This window comes from Rhinopithecus roxellana, chromosome 2 (genome assembly GCF_007565055.1).
Source record: "Rhinopithecus roxellana isolate Shanxi Qingling chromosome 2, ASM756505v1, whole genome shotgun sequence".
Classification (NCBI taxonomy): domain Eukaryota; kingdom Metazoa; phylum Chordata; class Mammalia; order Primates; family Cercopithecidae; genus Rhinopithecus; species Rhinopithecus roxellana.
The window spans coordinates 5,242,463-5,262,792 of NC_044550.1; the positions used below are offsets into that span (position 1 = coordinate 5,242,463).

The window sequence follows — 20,330 nt, forward strand, 5'->3', positions numbered from 1 at the left end:
CAATGCACATTTATTGAAGAGACTGTCCTTTTCCCATTTTGTGTTCTTGGCAACTTTTTAAAAAAATCGGTGACTGTATATGCATGGACTTTTTTCTGGGCTCTTTCTTCTGACCCCTCGGTCTATATGTATGTTTTTATGCCAACACCCTGCTATTTTAATTACTATAGCTTTGTAGTACATATTGAAATCAGGTACTGTGATTCCCCCAGCTATTTTTTGCCAAAGATTACTTTGGCTATTTGGGTATTTTAGGGCTTCATACAAATTTTAGGATGATTTTTCTTTTTTCTCTAGTTAACTTGAATTTAAATTAGTAGTTTGATTTCAAATGTGAAACTTGTGACTTTTTTATTGATAGCAACATATTTTTACAATCATATAATGAAAAGCAAAGAGAAAATTATATTTGAGGTCAAAATTCCCATTACTATTACATTTTTAGAAGTGCCTCATGGTTATGTATGTATGTGGAAATGAGAACAAATAGGACTGGAAGCTGTGACTTCCTGCTCCCTCTTCAGCACAATACTCCAAAACAGCATTTCCTCCTTTCTTTCTCACAATTCATCTTCTTTTCCCCCTTCTCTGATCTTGCTACATTTTTATTTTTACTTTTTTTGTTCCACACTAATTGTAGCCCAAAGGTGATAAATTTGTGTGGAGTAAGCGCAAGAAGAGATTGGGGAAAATAAGTTTCATTGTTGTCTCATTAAACTCAGTTTTCCCATCAAAGCCTGTTTTATAATTTAATGGCCATGAAAATTGGTTCTTTTTTAGAGTAAAATATCTTTCCTGGCTCATTTGAAAGTTGCCATGTTCAGTGTTGCAGTTTTATCTGAAATTCGGAAATAACTGAACTTTCCTAAACGAATCTCATCTCAACAGATTTTTAGTATAAAATCAATGTCAGAGAGATTTGAATAGACTGGATTAAGAAAGCCTTGGGTAAATGTTAGAATATTACAAACCTGTCATACCTCTTTATTATTCTCTTTAAGAATTCAAAAATAGGAGTCCTGCTTAGTTTTGATAAATAATATCCCTGCAGGGAGCTTACTGAGCTGTCATTGGTGTGCTTGCCTTCCAATTTTCCTGCCCTGCCCCTATCAGAGACCATCTTCAGGGCTGTTGGTAACCTAGCAGCATCTTTCAGTCTTTCCTTGCCTCACCACTGTGGCGCAGAGCTCCCTGGAGTGGAACTGGCTTTGCAAACCTTCACGAGCCTCCACTCAGCTTTCACACTCACTTTCTGCTTGCTTTCACACCAAGAGTGGGATCTAACTCTCACACTACCATGGGAAGCTGAATTTATGTTGTAGTATTTCAGAATAAATCTCAAGTTGTTAAAAAAAATTAATAACTTTTGAAGTACTTAAATATTATCATTTAGGGTTTTTTTGCTAATTTTTCTTGGTGTTTGGCAATCAACCGCCAGGATTAATAATCTGATACATTTTTTTCCTTCAAACACATTTAATTTGTAAGTACATCAAAACATAATTTTACTACACCTTTTAAAGTTTCATGTCTTTATTTGTAAGTACAAATAGTTGTTGCAAAAATAAAAAATATAGGAACAGATTATATGTCATACTTTTATTTTAGACTTAGAGAAAAAGTAGAGATTTCCTATAAGTGGTAGTTGAAAAAAATTATTCCTTATATGATTTTATTCATAGGGTTTGGCATTACACTTGAACACTCCACTAAGATAATAATAATAGTAATTATAACACTCTATTAAGTCTAGTGTATGCCAGTGATTCATATAAGCACTTTCCATATATTTACTAATGTATTACTTAGTTAACAACTCTGTAAGGTAACTATTATTTGTTATCTCATTCTACAGATGGAGAAACTGAGATACAATATATTTAGTGACTTGTTTACTAAGTAAAAGTAGCTAGATTCAGTCCCAGACAGTTGCACTCAGGAGAATGCAACTTAAACAGTACCTTATACTGCATCTCTGTTGAAAAAAATGAAAGCTGATTGCTACATTGAACAATATCAAAAATTTATGATTTGGAGAAATTTTCTAACTTTGGTGTCTCTAAAATATGGGTCAGTTACATTTTTGGAGAGCAAAGTTCTTGGAGATTTAATATGTCATGATAAATCTGAGTCTTTATATACTTGTGAAATGTTTCAATCCATAAACCAGAAAATTGGATACTCACTTTGATTAACATTTCTGTAAAAGCAGAAAGATTTGCTAAGAAAGCATCTTTGAAGACTGACATTTTGGTTGTATTGATGCATAAAATTTTCTAACCATATATATACTATATCGCTTATTTTATTTAAGTAAAACTATGCCAAAAGTTATTTTATATAACACAAGGTCAAACTATGCTGACAAAAATCATTACTAATTTCATACACGTAATATCTGTTTAATTCTATTCTATATCCTAAGCATTTGCCAAAGCACATAGCAATGTATATTTGAACCCAAGATGAAAGTGACATATCAGTTTGTAAAGATGAGCTTCCTAAATTTGAATTCAAATTTGTATGTCATAATTACATATTAGAAGTGCAATGAAGTACAAATAAAATGAATAATTTATAGTTAGTGTCAATGAAGTTAATGAAAATGTCCGAAGCAAAGTGTTTAAATCATAACTAATCCTGCTGGACTCATGGCCTTCACCTATGTTTTAGAAAAATGAATAAAATTCATCTCTTGTAATGGCCTCCTTGGAAATTATTCTTTGGAAGATGAGGCCCCAGACTGTGCTGGGGTTACCTCTAGAATCTGGGGGACATTGGCACTCATAGACTGCTCCCTACAGAGGAACTGGGGCATCCATCATTCTACTGGACCTCTGCTTAGCATATTCTGGGTATATATCAGCATGGGTGCAGAAGACCACCTACACGTAGAGGGAAAACAATCAAATAAAATATAGAAAGATGCTTGGTTTTATAAAGCAGTAAATGTAGTCTTCTATTCCTAGTATATGTTTGCAAAAATATTGTTTCGAAAATCAAATCTACATAGAAAGCTGCACAGAATGGACAATAATGGGCATTCATCAGACCCAGGCAGGGCCTGCCTTCTTGGCTGGCTATTTATTTATTAGCTTAGATATTCTTCTCCCTTGCTGCTGAAATGCCTCTAAAAGCAAATTCCATTCACATCTTCGCTTGATAGATGCAGTCAGAATGGCAGGAGAGAAAGAACTATCAGAGTTCAAGGAGAATACTAATGCCTCTTTATATATACAGGCACATTTTCACATCATGTGAATGTTGTATGAAGATGTCACAAATTATATGTTCATATGTACATATATTATCATTTTCACATGAAAATGAAATGTGTCTTATCTCACACAGGACAAATGAAAGTCTAATGCGTAGTTTGCCATCTACTGCATTACTAGGGGCTTTCTATAAAATGAGCCCTGTAAACCTGTATTTTCAACTGAATAATCTCAAGAGGTAACACAACTGCATAATTGTTTTTCTTTTACCATCCATACTGATACTTGAATTAAATGATTAATAATTTGGCTATATTTTGAATATTTTCTATGTTTCACTTTTCTCTCTCATTCATGGAAATTTTCAGAATATTCTCAAATAAAGAAAGCATGCTGAAAAAAAGTTACACTAGAACATTTCTCCTTCTAGCCCCATAGAATTTAGCAGAGTTTTGCACATAGTATAAAAACAAAATTTTAAAAATGGAAGCGTCATACATAGTCTCCTAATTGTATTCCTTCACTTTACACAGGAGAAAATTTAAGCTTATATGTAGCATGTGACTTTGCTAAAAGTCACCCTAATGTAAAGTCACATATTAGAATGAGCATCCAGCTCTCAGTGTTCCGGAGCAGGATGATTTCTAGTGTAGTTATTTTTTATTTAAAACAGAAAATGAATAAACTAAAAAATCCTAATGGAAGAACAACAATAAAAATATCTTCTCTATGCCTTAAACTCAGATAAGTAGACAGATGTTATACCTTAATTATGATAAAATAAATAAATGTAAGAAAATAATATGTGTGGCATAGGGGGTATAAAATTATTTCTGTTTCTTTAAAACTATGTGTGAAGGTTTGATATTCATAATATGATATATGGTGACTTACAGACCAGGTGTCAGTGGCATGTGATACACACATAGTGTGCTCAGAACGTTTTACATCTTGTACAGAGGAAGGTAGAACCATTTTGTTTAAAGAAAACACAGAGGATTTTAGAAAATTACCTAAACACTGCTGAGCTGTCAGCAAAAATTTAAGGCCTTCAGGAAAAGTCTGTCATTTATCTGTAAAACACCCATTTACCACTGCCTGCAGCATAAAGGACAAACTTCTTAGCATTATCTATGCAACCTTCCTTAATCTTTCCCAACATGCCCAGTTGCTTCTCTCCCCAGTCATATCAACAGAACCTAAGCTTTAGCAGTCCTCAAGAACTTCTAGTTCCTAGAAGCTACCATTGCACATGGCATAATTTCTGTTGGCGATATCCTTCCAATACATTGTCATAGATTGTTACAGAAGATATTGCAGAGAATATGAAGAATTGGAACATCATCAAGTGCAAAATCAGTAAACACTATTCAGGAGATAAGATGCAGATTGTGATCCAAGCTTCATAATTGTTTTGTAGGGGAACCAGCAAAAAGCTTGAGAAATAGATAGTATCAGGCAGGGAGTGATTTAAAAAAAAAAAAAATTTTTTTTTTGAGTATCTTCTAGGTAACACATACATACTAGCTGCAGTCACAGAGCGTATAATTTAATTTTCATAATAGCCCTAAGATATAGGGGCTAATAAGTCTTTTTTGAAGACCAGGAAGCTAACTGTAAAGCATCATAATTACTATTCAGCAGAACCAGAAACCAAATCCCAGTCATTGTTGAAATAATTGTAACCTTAAAAATTATTTAATGTTTATCACTGTATTGGTCTATTCTCATGCTACTAATAAAGACATACCTGAGTCTGTGTTATTTACAAAGGAAAGAGTTTTAATGGACTCACAGTTCTACATGGCTGGGGAGGACTCACAGTCACGGCAGAAGGAAAAGGAGAAGCAAAGGCACATCTTACACGGAGGCAGGCAAGACAGTGTGTGCAGGGGAACTCCCATTTATAAAACCATCAGATCTTATGAGACTTATTCACTACCACAAGAACAGTATGGGATAAACTGCATGATTCAATGTTCCACCTGTCCCTGCCCTTGACATGTGGGGATTATTACAATTAAAGGTGAGATTTGGGTGGGGACACAGCCAAACCATATCAATCACCTTTTTAAAACATAGGTCATGCATTCATGTTAATACATACAAGAACTTCAAACCTTCTTTTCACAGCAAATAGTTATTTAGTTGGTAGAGACTTTTGTAGAAAATTTGGCTCTCCATGCAAACAGGGCCTCACAGAGTGACAGCACACAGACAGTTGACAGAAAATCCCAGCATCTGATCCACAGCTTTGCAGATTTTGATTGAAATTGATAATAAAACAAAATGTATTAGCCTTTGAGACTGATCAAGGCTATTGACATTCACAAGTGTCTGATATATACAATTCAGAATTATTCATGTACAGTTAGAAATACAACTATCAAGCAGATCAGAAATTTTATGGGCATTATTCTCACATGTTCTCTTTGTAGGCAAATCTACAAATTACAGTTAGAAATTTGTTTCATGACAATGGAGTTAAGTCAGTGATAATAGGAAGGGCAACTACAATGCTCTGTGCATTGTGCTAAGCTGCATATTGCTAAACTCTATATTTGCATTATTTTATTTAGTTTTTACAGATATGTGAATATCTATTTTATAGATAAAGAATGGGAGACTCAGAGAGTTTAAGTAATTTGCCTACGTTTACATAGCCGATAAGGATCAGAGCCAGATTTTAAATCTAAATTTATTTGACTTCAGAGAAATAGATCTTAATCATGACCCAGTGCTGCCTACCAAACATGATACAAGCTCCTTGAAGTCAGGGAAAATCATAACAACATTAACAGCTCCCAATGGAGGAGTGTCTCTCATATGCCTGACACTTTCGACCATCCTCTATGCCTCACTCTAACTCTCACATCAATTCTGTTATATAGATACTCTTATCATTGTTTTACAGAAAATAAGACAAAAGCTCAAATATGAAATCTAAGCCCATATTGCTGATAAGTAGCATGATTGGAGAGCACTTAATTCCCGACTTTGAAGCTTGCAGTCATTCTCTTGCTGTATGCTATGATTCCAAGCCAGGCATTCTTGTCAGAGGGACAGGTTGAGATCATTGAAACATAATCAAAGTTCATTGTTATAAACTTTAAAATAGTATTAACTATTTTATAAGTATATAAGGGATATATAAGAATGATAAAATAGTATTAACTATTTTAAAGTATTAACTATTTTAAAGAACCTATTAAAGAAGGAAAAGTACCAGGAACCCTGGAAAAATTAATCTTGTTGCCCTGCAATCAGAGCCAGCCAGGAAAAGAAGCAGTACACAGAGTCAGAAACAGCTACATGTGAAAAATCACATAGTATTAACTATTTTAAATTTCATAACGATCCAGTCAGTGTAAGTCTATAAGCATTCACATTTCCTAGATAGGTCAGCTTAGAGAGAAGTTAAATAATCTGCTCACAGTCACACAACTAGCAAGTGGTATCCCTGTAAAATAAAACAGACAGTCTGGCTCCAAAGTCCTATACTCTATTGAATGATCCTAAGAAGAAATGACAACTAGTTTTATGGCCTGATACATTCAGTTTCATTCTAGAAATATTTATCCATGGGCAACAGAATGTCTCCCCAGTATAGGGATAAGAAAAGTGATGCAAAGTAAATGTATTCCTAAACAGCAAGACTATTTTTGTAGTTGTAGTAGTTGTTGTAGAACATGATGGGATACAGTGGAGATGCTTGAACCAAAGCTTGACTAGCTACCCTAATTTCAGTCTTGCCTCCTTAAGACTCGATCTCTATCAGTTTGATGGAATTTGAGTATGCACAAAAAAGATGTATTGTGGTTAACAGAAGCAATCAAGAAGGGAAGAAATAAGGCAGAGTTATGAAGAGCTACATGTGCAAGTCCTGAATATATCATAGTGTCTGGGTGAGATTCAAAAAGAAGGAGAACAGAAACAGTTCCCCAAAGGAATGTGCTTTAGAAAGCCAGGTGAGCCTGAAGACATGACTCAGGCATCCTCGTAAAACTGGCTTTGAGGTAACACATAGTAGTGACTGTGGACTTCCACTGTTCATACATAAGAAGATTCGGTGGAAACTAGATGTTTTAATCAATTCTAAACTCAATAGGAGAACTGTCACCAGATCTAACTTCTACCAACAGAGAGGAACCTATTAAAGAAGGAAAAGTACCAGGAACCCTGGAAAAATTAATCATGTTGCCCCACAGTCAGAGCCAGCCAGGAAAAGAAACAGTACACAGAATCGGAAACAGCGAGATGTGAAAAATCACATTACAGAAAGCTTAGAGAAAGAATGGCTAGGTGGTCAGATAACAATAAAATGAAAATGCCACAAAAGAAAAGGGAAACTGTCAAAATGGACTTCAGATCACACAGTCACAGATGGTGCTGATAAAGAAGAAAACGGAGTATCTAAAGAGATCAGCACAGCTGCCCAAGGAATTGCAATAAATGTGAGAACATGGAAAATGATGAGACTAGAGGTATTTAAGTAAGAATGATAAGGGAAGAATAATATAGACACCTAAGAAAATTGACAGTGAGTTTAAAGCAAGAATGAGATTGAGAAAAATTCCAAAGGTATTTTAAAAATCATGCTTAATACAAGAAAGATAATAAAAAGAGGAAAGTCTGCTACTTGGAGCTGAGGATGACATATTAACAAATGGCCAAGGGAAAGCGGTAGGCACTATTCTACTCCATTTAGCTTCCTCTTTAGACGGCAAAGAAGATAATGTTCAGAGTAGCAAGAAAATGAGCCCCATGTATGAGTATGCACCTACGACTATGACAACATCTAGTATTATTGTGAGGACTTGAAATAGACATTGTTGAATTATTGCTGGTTTATTCATGTTATTGAATAAATGTACACACAAGCATACACATGCACACATACACACACATATGCCAGACACTGTATTTATATAAACTATAAAAGTAATTTATAGTTATATAATATTTAATTTTTAAATCAACTCTACAAAGTTGATGATCTTTCTACCATTATGGAAAACAGAAAATAGATATTAAATATGAGGGTAACATTTTTTTCCCAAGATCTACTTGTCCAGTAACACTAAGCCTTTTAAATGAGGTTATTTGGCATAATTTGTTTTTGTTGAATTCAAGTTGCAATAAATAATCTTATTTATTTTTCATAATTTCTTATAATTTAACTTGCACTAATTAGTTGAAGAATCTTATGCTATTTAGACATTAAACTGACTATTAAGAAATAATGATTATGTCACAGAAGCTAAGAATGACAGACTTGTTAAGCTACAGAAAGGACTAAATGTAAGATGAAGCAGGAAGGAAGCAAACTTTTTTTTAAGGAAAAGAATCCCATAATTCTGGTAGAAAAGACTGATGTTCCCTGAGGACAAAGATTATACATTACCAATCCCTGTATCACCTTTATCTTATACAATGACAGTGATTTATAGCTCAAAAGTTGGGACTTTTAAACACTTAATGTGATTTTAAACTATGCTAAAGTAGGTATTGAGGTCAGGTTACTTACTCTCCTGAGGTGGCTTATCCATGTATATATGTGTGTGTGTGTGTGTGTAATCTTTATGTATATGTAATCTTTATAGGTATATGTAGTCTTTATGTGTATATATATAATATTTATATATGTGAAGATTTATATGTATTTTATAAGTATGAAGATATATATATATATATATATATATATAATATTCAATAAGGCCTATAAAGTGATGCTAGACATATTGTGTTGAAGACCCAAATGCCTACTAGATATTTTTGCCTGGTTGCCCCCTGAATATATGAAACTGAGCTTATTTTTAAGTTTCCCCCACAACTTATTTCTTCCAGTATATGCTACATTTATCAATCAGGATGGACTACTATTATTATTATTATTAATTATTATTATCATCATCATCATCAACATGTAAAAACCTCAATGATTTAATGCAACAGAGGTTTATTTCTTGCTCATGCTTATGAGGATATTCTGGGGAGAGTGGTCTTTCCTCTCATCAACGTTTTTATTCCTGCATCCAGACTGCTTCCATTACTTACTACTATGAAACAAACCACCCCAGCACTTAGTGGTTTGACATAACAGTGCTATTACGACTTCTCATGGTTCTGTGGGAGGAATGGGCTCAGTGACAGGGGTTTCCACTCCATTTGATGCCTGCTGGGATTGCTGTCCTCTGACACCTTGGTTGAAGTGGATTGTCCAACATGGGTCACTTGCGTGATTGGCAGTTAATACTGAATATTGACTGGGGGCTCCAGTGGGATCGTCTGCTGAACAGCCTTCATGGAGTCTGTTTACGTGGCTTGGGTTGTTTTGTTTTGTTTTGTTTGAGATGGAGTCTTGCTCAGTCACCCGGGCTGGAGTGCAGTGGCGCGATCTCGGCTCATTGCAAGCTCCGCCTCCCGGGTTCATGCCTTTCTTCTGCCTCAGTCTCCAGAGTAGCTGGGACTACAGGCACCCGCCACCACGCCCGGCTGTTTTTTTAATTTTTTTATTTTTTTATTTTTAGTGGAGATGGGGCTTGGGTTTCTCACAGCACAGCTGCGGAATTTGTAGAGGTCATATCTCAAAAGCAAGTGTTCCAAGAGGGAGGAAATAGAAGATGCCAATCCTCTTTAAGACTGCACCTGAAATTGGCACAGCATCATTTCTGCTTCGTCCTCTTAGCTAAGCAATGGATCTTGTGATTCATAAAATGGAAAAACAAACTCCACCTCTTTATCAGGAGACGTAAAAGAACGTGTGGCCACCTTTAGTCCATAGACTGAAAGAACAGCCACTAGAATTTGCTTCTGATTTTATCCCTTAAGAAAGAGAGCTCTGCAGGACCTCATATCAGCAAAAATATGTTGTCCTGAAAGTGACACATTTTACTTCAACTCACAATTCCTTGGCCAAAATTGGTCCAATACCTACACCCTACCATAGCATGCAACAAAGTATGATCCTACTACAGATCTTGAGAGAACAGGAAAAGAATGTAGCTCCAATATGTCTCTTACTCTCAAACTCCGCTGGTGCCCTCATTAATTGCTTTTCCAGAACATCGCAAGGACTGACTTGTGTCTTTTCCTGTAGGTGAGCTTCTTTCTAATTTATTTTTCAAACCTGACCCAGAACGAAAGAACACTGTAAAATATAAACATTATTGTTTAAAAATCACATAAAATCATAAACATATAAAACCTATATAAATTTAAACTTACTTACCATCTACTAACTCACCACATTTGTTGAGCACCTCCTATGGGTAAGGCACTGTGCTACTTCTTGCCATCACATATTTTACATTTTAAATTTTGTCCCTCTGCCATTGTTATCAAGTATAGAATACTTAATATGATTCATAAAGTGCATAAAAACAAGGGCCCTGGCCTAGTTCTCCAGCTTCATTTTAGGATAAGCAATTTTATTTCTTGCCATTCTTGTTAATTTGACTTAGTTCTTTTATGATTATTTATTTCTCAAAGAATAAATTTTGTTTTCAATTATTCATTCTACTTTAACAACCACTAATTTTTGGTATCTGCTTTCATTGTCATGTGTTTCATTTACAGACAATGCTTTTATGATTTTTTTTCTAAATTACTGAATTGAATGCTTGCTTCATTTATTTTTATTCTAACTCTCCTAATCATAAAGGCATTTATAAAATGAATTTAACAGTTATGAAAACTTTGGCTGCCTCTCATATTTTTATTTGTTGTAGATTCATTCTAATTATGTACAAAATTATTTATAGTAGCATTTTATTAAAACATAACATGTGTAAATAAAAAAAGTTGTACAAGAAAGACAAAAATCACTGAAATTCCATTTCTGTAACTTTGATATATATTTTTTCATCAGAATCAGCTATCGTGTTCATATTTTTGAATAATATGAGGCCAAACATTTACATTATTGTGCAATTTTTTTTTACTTACAAGCGTTTTTGAACAGTTTTTATGACAACAAATATGTGTGTGCTTTGTGTGTCTTTTTATTTCTTTTATTTCTTAATAAGGACAAATGACTGTCTCTAAGGTATTAAGGTTGATTTTAACCTTTTCATTAATGAAAATAATTTGGAATATCTATATTTATATTCTCTTATGGCCTGTTTTCAAAATTTTTAAATGTTTTTATAGCTAGGATTTAGGGATCCAATGATATTTAAGTTTGAAGGTTTTTGATATTAAGTAATCATTTCCCCTCTTGCAGGTTATAACAATTTACTCTCCTGCTAACAAAAATGAAAATGTCTCCTTTTTCACCTATCAAACTACATTATCCTGCTTTTTAATTTTTACCAAATTTGTAGGTTGAAAAGTATATACATTTCTTTGATTACTAATGCCACTGATTATTTTGGCTTAGCTAATTATTTGTTTGGTTATTTATGCATATTTTTGTTATTAATTCAAGAGGATTCCATGAATTAAATATTCTGTCATATATGTTGAAAATATTTATTCCCAATTTTTTCATTTTTCTTTAAATTATTCCTATTTTGGGGGAAAGCTTTGAATGTTTTATGTTATCAATCTATTAATCTTCTTTTTTATAGTTTCTGCTCTGGCTGTCATATTTAGAAAGGTTTTTCTTTTGGTTTCCAAGTTTGTCTAAATATTATATTTCATTGTTGTGTAGCGATATAGTTTATATTAAAATGTTTTTCTTTAAATATGTAAAGGATCTTGATTATGTTTGAAGTAGGTGTGAAATAGGAAACCAGCTTTATTTTGTCTGTCACAACTTGGTTGTTCAAAAGTCACTAATTGAGTAATCCATTCTTTCCCACCTTTTTATATAATAAAAATTTCGTTTTGTGTTTATGCTATATATTTTGTTTTATTGACCTATTTTGATGCAAATCATACAAAGTTTTTACTACAGAAACTTTGTGATATATTCTAATTACAACTTTGGTAAGGTAAATCCAATATAATTTTCTTTTACAAAATACTCTATTATTATTCTTTTTTATTTTAAAGGAGCTTTATAATTAATGATGTTTACAAACAAAGGCTTTAAGATAGTTTAATTGGACTTATACAATTTGTAGATCAATTTTGGAGAAAAAAATGGCATCTTCAAATTTTTTCTTCTTTTAATTTAAAAAGAGGACACTAATCTGGGTGTTCCAGATAGGCAATTATATCCTCAGTAAGAAATTATGACTTTGGTTCCTATATTAAATATGTTTTGTTTTTTATCAAGCTTTATTTATTACCTATTACTTTAAAAATATTAATTAACAGTAGCAAAATTGACTTTTTTCTTGTTCCTGATTTTAATGAGAATTACTTCAGCCTAAAATGATCACTTATTTTAAATTGGTACATTTTAATAAGTTAAGAAATTGTACTTCTGCTTTTAAGTACTAATTATTAAATAAATTGTATATCCCAAAGAGAATATAGCATGTTGGTAAGCATCCATGGAACATTGACCTTTATATTAGTAAATGAAATTACTGTAAATATTCTGAAATTCTGAGCATGTTACAAAATAGATAAATGGGGAGAATTCGCATTATCTGACCATAATGCAGTAAGCTCTAGAAACTAATAATGGATTTCCGAAAAGAGACAAAAAGTTGCTGATAAAACATTTAAATAAAAGTCTTGAAATTTTAAGAAAAGATTGGATTACATTGTACCAGATTCTACCTCAGCATCTACCCAGATTTTTCTTCTTTGATTTAGTAATGAATCATATCTGGAACAAATAAGACTTAGTTTTTAAAAGTAATATTGAATTCAGTCTGCTACTACTATTAATACAGTTATTTTACGTAAGGGAGGTTAATTTCCTGTTTTGTGCTATTTTTGTCAGGTTTTGAAGTCTGTTTATATTGGCTGTATTTAAAAATGGGAAGAAAGTTAACTGTTGCCATGATAATGCTGTGTAAGAAACCATCACTCAATTAACAGCTTAAGAAACACTGTTTATTTTTTCTCGTGAGTCTATGGTTGATGGGTTGTTCTGCTGATCCGGATCAGTTTTGACTCACTTCAGCTGGGCTTGCTCGTCATCTGTGGTCAACCAGCAGGTCACCTAAGATGTCTGATCTGGAATACCTTCAGCTGAGATAATTCATCCCTCTTTCAAATGTGTCTCTGACATCCTTCCTTCCAACAGTCTAGATCAGGCACACATTCTCACATGTCGTCAGGGGCCCAATAGAGTTAAACTGTGCATGTGCCTTTTGAAGTTTGTTTGCATTGTTTGCTATTGTTTCATTTGAAAGTAATTTTTGTGGGTACATAGTAGGTGTATATATTTATGGGGTACATGAGATATTTTGATACAGGCATGCAATGTGAAATCAGCATATCATCGATAATGGAGTATCCTTTCCCTCAAGCATTTATCATTTGAACTACAAACAATCCAATCACATTCTTTGTAATTTTAAAATATGCAATGAAATTATTATTGATTATATTCACCCTGTTGTGTTATCAAATAGTAGGTCTTTTTCATTTTTTTTTTTTTTGTACCCATTAACCATACCCACCTCTAGCCACCCACTACCCTTCCCAGCCTCTGGTAGCCATTCTTCTACTCTCTATGAAATTTCAAATGTTTTGATTTTTAGATCCCACAAATAAGTGAGAACAGGTGATGTTTGTCTTTCTGTGCCTGGCTCATTTCATCCAACATAATGATCTCTGGGCTTGGCTATGTTATTTGCTTAGCAAATGAAACAGTAGTTCCAACAACATGGATAGCACTACTTTTTCATTTGCTAAGCAAATAACATAACCAAGCCCAGAGTCAGTATGGGAAGGCAGTAGGCATTACAAAAGAGCATAGATACAGATGGACTAAAAAAAATGGGGTCAATAATACAATCAAGCCACCATTGAAAGCATTACTTCTTTTATATTCTCTGCAATCTTCTAAATAATATAGGAATTATCTGTTCTATATTAACTTTGTAAGTCTTTAACTTAAAGTCTTGACATGTAAATCTTCTTTAAAAATAGCTTTTAAAATTCATTAACAGAATTTCATTCCTAGACATTTTTTAATGAGAAAACTTCTTTATAGCTGCGATAATATTTTATTTCTACAGTTGGTTATTTTCTACTCTTAACTGGTCTTGTAAGAAACATGTTCATTTTACCAATGTTTTAAAAAATCCGTTCTTGGATTTCTTTAGATTAGTGTTATCTTCCTTTTTTTCTAATGTATTCATTTCTTCCTTTTGCCTTTTGCTTTATGTATTCCATTCTCTATCTTGCAAAATAGTGTATTCTAATCTTTCTGGCTTCTTGAATGGAATACTTAGTTCATTTATATTAATTTTGTAATGCTCAATAATGATATTTTAAAATTACTTGAATATTCATCTGAGATCAATTTTGCTTTGTCCCATAGGTCTGATATGTAGTGTCAATGTTTCTATTTTCTAAATATGTGAGATATCCTTTTTAAATTAATTCTTTCTTTGGTGAAAATCTTTTTTTCAGTATTTTATTGGCAGTTTTTAAAATATATATCTGTTATTTTTAGTATTGCATTGTGGTCAGATAATGTGAACTTTCCTATTTATTTTGTAACATGCTCAGAATTTCAAAATATTTGCATGTGTTTTGTTGCTAATATAAGGTCAATGTTTCATCAATACTTAAGACCATGCTATATTCTCTTTGGGATATGCAATTTGTTTTATAATTTGTAATTCAATTATATTAATTATGATATTTTTCATATACTTAAGTTTTTAGCTGTTATCAATTACAGATGATTAGTGCCAGTTTAAATTATTTTTATTCCACATGCATTTTTGTCTATATTTTTTCTATACTTCTCTTTGTCTATATTTCTTTGTTTTTCCTTGTATTTCTAAGATTTTCACATTGTATATTTGCGTTGCTTTTCTTAGTGTACAAAGCTTTATCAAATGCACTTTTATAACATTTTCCATATTGAATAATTTTTCTCCAAATTATATTTAATATAACCATTGCTCTACTGGCTTCTTTTTTTTTTTTTCCATTACAATAGGTAACACTTATTGACCTCTATAGTGGGACATGCATAATTGCTAAATTTTTTACATGCAATAATTCGTTTAGCCCTCACAAGAACCTTATGAGGTATGATTATCATCCAATTTACTGAGGGTTAAAATTGAATGAGGCAGAGGGAATTTATGTAAGATGTTCAAAGTCATAAAACTAGTAAGTAACTGAGCTAAAATTTGAACCCAAGCTCTCTGTCTCCAAACTGAAGTTTTGGCAACTATAGTCTATTGCTTCTTTATAAATATACTGCTTGGTCTTGTAAGAAGTAAGTAATCTATTTTTCTCTCTTGTAAAGTTTGCTCAGTCTTTTCAGGGCTGTATGAAATCTACAAATGAGCCCATCAAAGGCTCTTTTTAAATGTTACTGTGATTATTATTATTATTATTATTGTTGTTGTTGTTATTTGTAGGATTTCCTTTGGATTCTATTAGAGCCTCTCTTTCTGTTGGAATTTCCTATCTGGTCATGCATGTTGTGCATCTTTTTAGTAGAGCCTTCACTGTATTAATCATGATTCTTTAAAATATCCTGTCTTTTGATTCCAACATATGGATTATATCTGCATCTAGTTCAGTGATTAATTTATGTCCTAATAGTGGGTGTTATTTTCTTGCATTTGTATGTGTCTTATAACTTTTGAATGAAAGTCAGACACTACGTAAGGACAGCAGAGACTGAGGTAAATAGTATGATGTGTGGAAACGGGCATGCCTCTCCTGCTGCTAGTTTTTTTTTGTTGTTTTTTTTTTTATTATATTTTATTTTAAGTTCTAGGAAACATGTGCAGGACGTGCAGGTTTGTTATATAGGTAAACATGTGCCATGCAGGTTTGCTGCACCTATCAACCCATCACCTAGGTATTAGGCCCCACGTGCATTAGCTATTTATCTTGATGCTCTCCTTCCCCCTGCCCCTCCACAGGCCCCAGTGTGTGTTTCTATTGGGGATGGGGTGTTAAATCAATCCAGTCAAGAGTCAATCTTGATTTGCACCATTCTTGCTTGTTATACTCAGAGCACCACAGGCTTCAAATCTTCTAATGAAATCTTTTTTTTTTTTTTAATTATACTTTAACTTCTAGGGTACATGTGCATAATGTGCAGGTTTGTTATATATGTATACTGATGCCATGTTGGTGTGCTGCACCCATCAACTCGTCAGCACCCATCAATTCATCATTTATATCATGTATAGAAATCTTATGCTTAGGTTAGGTGTTGAGTCACTAAAGAGAATTTGTAACTTTTCTCGATATTAGATTTTCCTGTGAGCCTGTGCCTCAGTGAGTGTATTTTTTGTACTGTTTCTTCTGTCTCAGTGGTAGAATGGCATTACTTGTTATTCACACCACTTACTAGTCTGCTTGTGGGTATGTGGGTAGTTGTGGGAGCGGTGGGGGGCGGAGGTGGACAGTTCTTAGGCTCAGGCAGGCGGTGTGTCCTGGATTGGGGATCTGGCTTTCTTGGTGATCCTACCCATCCTCCTCATGGCAGTCAAACTTTGTCTTAAATATTTGGCAGGTCTCATGCTTGGGGGAGATTTTACCTCTTTTGGAATGGTTGGAGTTTTTCTTTTACCTTTTCCCCAGTTTCATTGAGTTTTTACCTGTTTCCTGAGATAATAGTTTGCTTCCCCTTCCATAGTTTCTTAAAGCTTTTGTTCAATAACCTATGTAGGAAAGAAAAATCTGGGTGAGGTTTTACCCCTTTCTCACAACAGAAACTGCTCCTCTTCTCAGGCCTGCACCACTGAGAGAAGTATTCTCTGGTCTTTCACCCTGCCTCCAGTCTTTGTTGTAAACACATGGTGAGGTCTGTGAAAGATAGCCTGCAAGTTGGGTGGAAATTGCCTTTGTGCCTGTGACTCCCAGCAGTTCTCTACTCCTATGAGTGTACTCTTAAACCATACAGTGTCATTCAAGTTCTATATTCATGCAAGCTCCTACTTGGTTAGGCAATTTATTTTAAAAATTAAAATTTCCTTACCTGCAGTGGGGCACAGTGGCTCACGCCTGTGATCCCAGCACTTTGACAGGCTGAGGCAGGTTGATTGCTTGAGGCCAGGAGTTCGGGACCAGCCTGGCCAACATGGTGAAACCCTATCTCTATTAAAAATAGAAACATTAGCCAGGCATGGTGGTGCATGTCTGTAATATTAGCTACTCAGGAGGCTGAGGCAGAAGAATCACTTGATGGGAGATGAAGGTTGCAGTGAGCTGAAATTGCACCACCGCACTCCAGCCTGGATGACAGAGTGAGACCCTGTCTGAAAAATAAATAAATAAATAAATAAATAAATAAATAAATAAATAAATAATTACCTGCTTTCATCAGGATCTCATTCTCCTTTCATGCGCTACTCCAGCTGTGTCAGTACACATGTCCCTTTTTATCCTTGGAGGAGCCTGTCTTTCCTTACATTTCAGGCTACGAGATCAACCTGCAATCCCAGCCCTCTGATGTGATTAAGAGGAGTGAGATTTTGTCCATTACCCAGCTTCTTTTTTCTTGTTGAGAAGGAATTAATGCTCTTTCCAGACTTCTACATCCTAAGCAGAGACTGGAAATCTAATGTATAAAAATCAAACTACCTCTGTTAATGATATATGTGTTTTTTTTTCCTAATTCTTTTTTTGTTGTTACTGTTGTGTGAGTGCTTGCATACATATGTTCTCTTTCTTGCAAAGTATATTTTTACCTTCTTTTGTGACATAGAACATATGAATTTTGTTTTTAATTTCTCTAGGGAATCTGTTTAAGTTGATTTAACATGGACTTAAATTAATATACCTTAATTGTGAAAAGCAATACTACAGCAATCTGTTTTTCTTTGTACATGAAAATTAAGGCACCCCTTTACTTCCTATTCATATATTCTCTTCCAAAACTATCTTAAGAGATAAATATTAGTTAATAGAATATATGTATATATAGTCATCCAAATGTTACTTTTAGGCCTAGCTTCATATATGTAATTGCTTCCAACTTCTCTTCCAATCATTTTATACTTGTATATTCTATATTCTTCAGTTCTGTATTTTTATTCATCTCATAGTCATCGCAGTTAAATTCTCTTGCCAAAGAAAGAGTAAGAAAAATATATATGTGTGTTTTGTATTCTTTGCAGTTTGAGAATGTTTTCCTATTGCTTTTTCTCATGAATAACAATTTGGAATTCTTGGTTTTTTTCTTTCTAAAAATCTGAAGACATATATACATTTTCAACTGACATCTGCTAAGGAGAAAATACTGAACCTAACTTTTCATAAAAATTGGAAACTAGTGCTATTTTTATTTGTTTGCAGGTAATCTGTTTTTGTTTTTAGACACATATGGAAAAATTTTTATAACTTGAGAATTAAAAAATAATCACAAGGTTAAGTCTAAAAATGGGCTTTTTAAAAAAAATTCAATTTTGCCTGTGACTTAGTGAGCCCTTTTAATATATAAACTATCTTTCTTGGGTTAGAACATTTTTCTTCCTTTTTTTTTTTTTTTGAGTATTTAATCTGTTTCCATTGACCTATTTTTTTCTGCAAAATCTTATTTTATTTTTAAATTACATTTAGAGGCAGAGTCTTGCTCTGTCAATCAGGGTAGAGTGCAGTGGTGTAATCATAGCTCACTGTAACGTTTAACACCTGGGCTCAAGCAATCCTCCCACCTCAGCCTCTAAAATAACTGGGACTACAGGCACATGCCACCACATTTCACTAATTTTTATAAATGTTTTGTAGAGATAGGGTTTTGATATGTTTCCCAAACTAGTCTTGAATTTGGAGCCTCAAGTGATTCTCCCACCTCAGCCTCCCAAAGCCGTGGGATTCCAGGTGTGAGCCACTGTACCTAACCCTCTTCTGGAAAATCTTAAGGCCTTAGATTGCATTCCTGTCTTTACAGGTCATATTTCTCATTATTCTCTTCTTTTTGACCTTTTCTTTGCAACTTGAGAGTTGTAAAAATTCACTTATCATATAACTGATTCAATAATCCTGGTATATCATTTGCATTCTTTACTACTCCTTTTATTTTTATTCTGCAGGAGAAGTTTGTCTTTATTCTTTTTTGTTTTATTTTCTCATATCATCTCATCTTTTATATCACTTCCTTTCAGTCTGTTCTCTTTGTTGGTTCTCTACTGATGTTTCACCTGAATTTTCATTGTTTAAAGGCATTCATCAGATTATATTGCAACATTTTTATTGAATGCAGCCAGAATTTATGTGAGGCATGTACTACCTCTGAGACTTGAGGGTGATATTCTGATTTGTTTAGGGTGCAATGAGTTTTTGTGTTTGTTTATGTTTCCATAAACCATCCAGGCCCAATCTTTATTTTTGTCAATAGTTAAAGAAAGTGAAGCATCTTTTGCCTCCTCTACAATTCATTTGGTTAAGCTCAGCTTTTCTTTCTGAGACCTAGAGTTAAAGATCAAATACGTATATTCAACATTTAATCAAATTTACCATGCCTAGTAGGCATTCCATGTATCGGTTTTGACAGAGATTTACTAAACTTATTTGGTCTAATTATGACAGAGCACTTATTCCAGACACTGTTTTGTTTATACTACTTATTGCTCAATGACTAAATCTTCCGAAATAAAAATTATTGTCACCTAACCCTCTCTACTTCCGTAAGGTTATGGTGGTTTCTGCTTTGAGTAGTAGTCTCTGGATATTTGTGAAAGAGTGTAACTGAGAAGGCAGCAGGTAGTGAATAAGAGCAGAACAAGGTCTCTGGATACTAATAAAGATAGTTCTCATAATAGTTCAGGATAGCTTGCTGCTTACTGGGTCATAAAGCTCTTACAGCCTAAAATTAGGCATAATGAAAGGAAATACATTATATAGAGAGACTCAAAGCATATTTCTACCTTCCCTGTACTAATTTGAAAATAGATATGGTTGATAAACATATATACATAGAATAATTATTAAGCCCCAATGTTATGCATAATCAAATGAATTATACAACATAAAGAGAATCAAAGTCTATTTCTAATTTCCTTGGACTACTTTGTCCTGTTCTGGTTGTGAGTGTAGAGTACGAACCACACAGAGGAAACA

General features: G+C 33.6%; 1 protein-coding gene across 2 annotated transcripts in view; it reads left to right on the plus strand.

Moving 5' to 3' along the window:
• GRID2 (glutamate ionotropic receptor delta type subunit 2) overlaps positions 1–20,330 on the plus strand; it is a 1,566,068-nt gene that overhangs the window by 1,132,569 nt on the left and 413,169 nt on the right. The window lies entirely within an intron of this gene.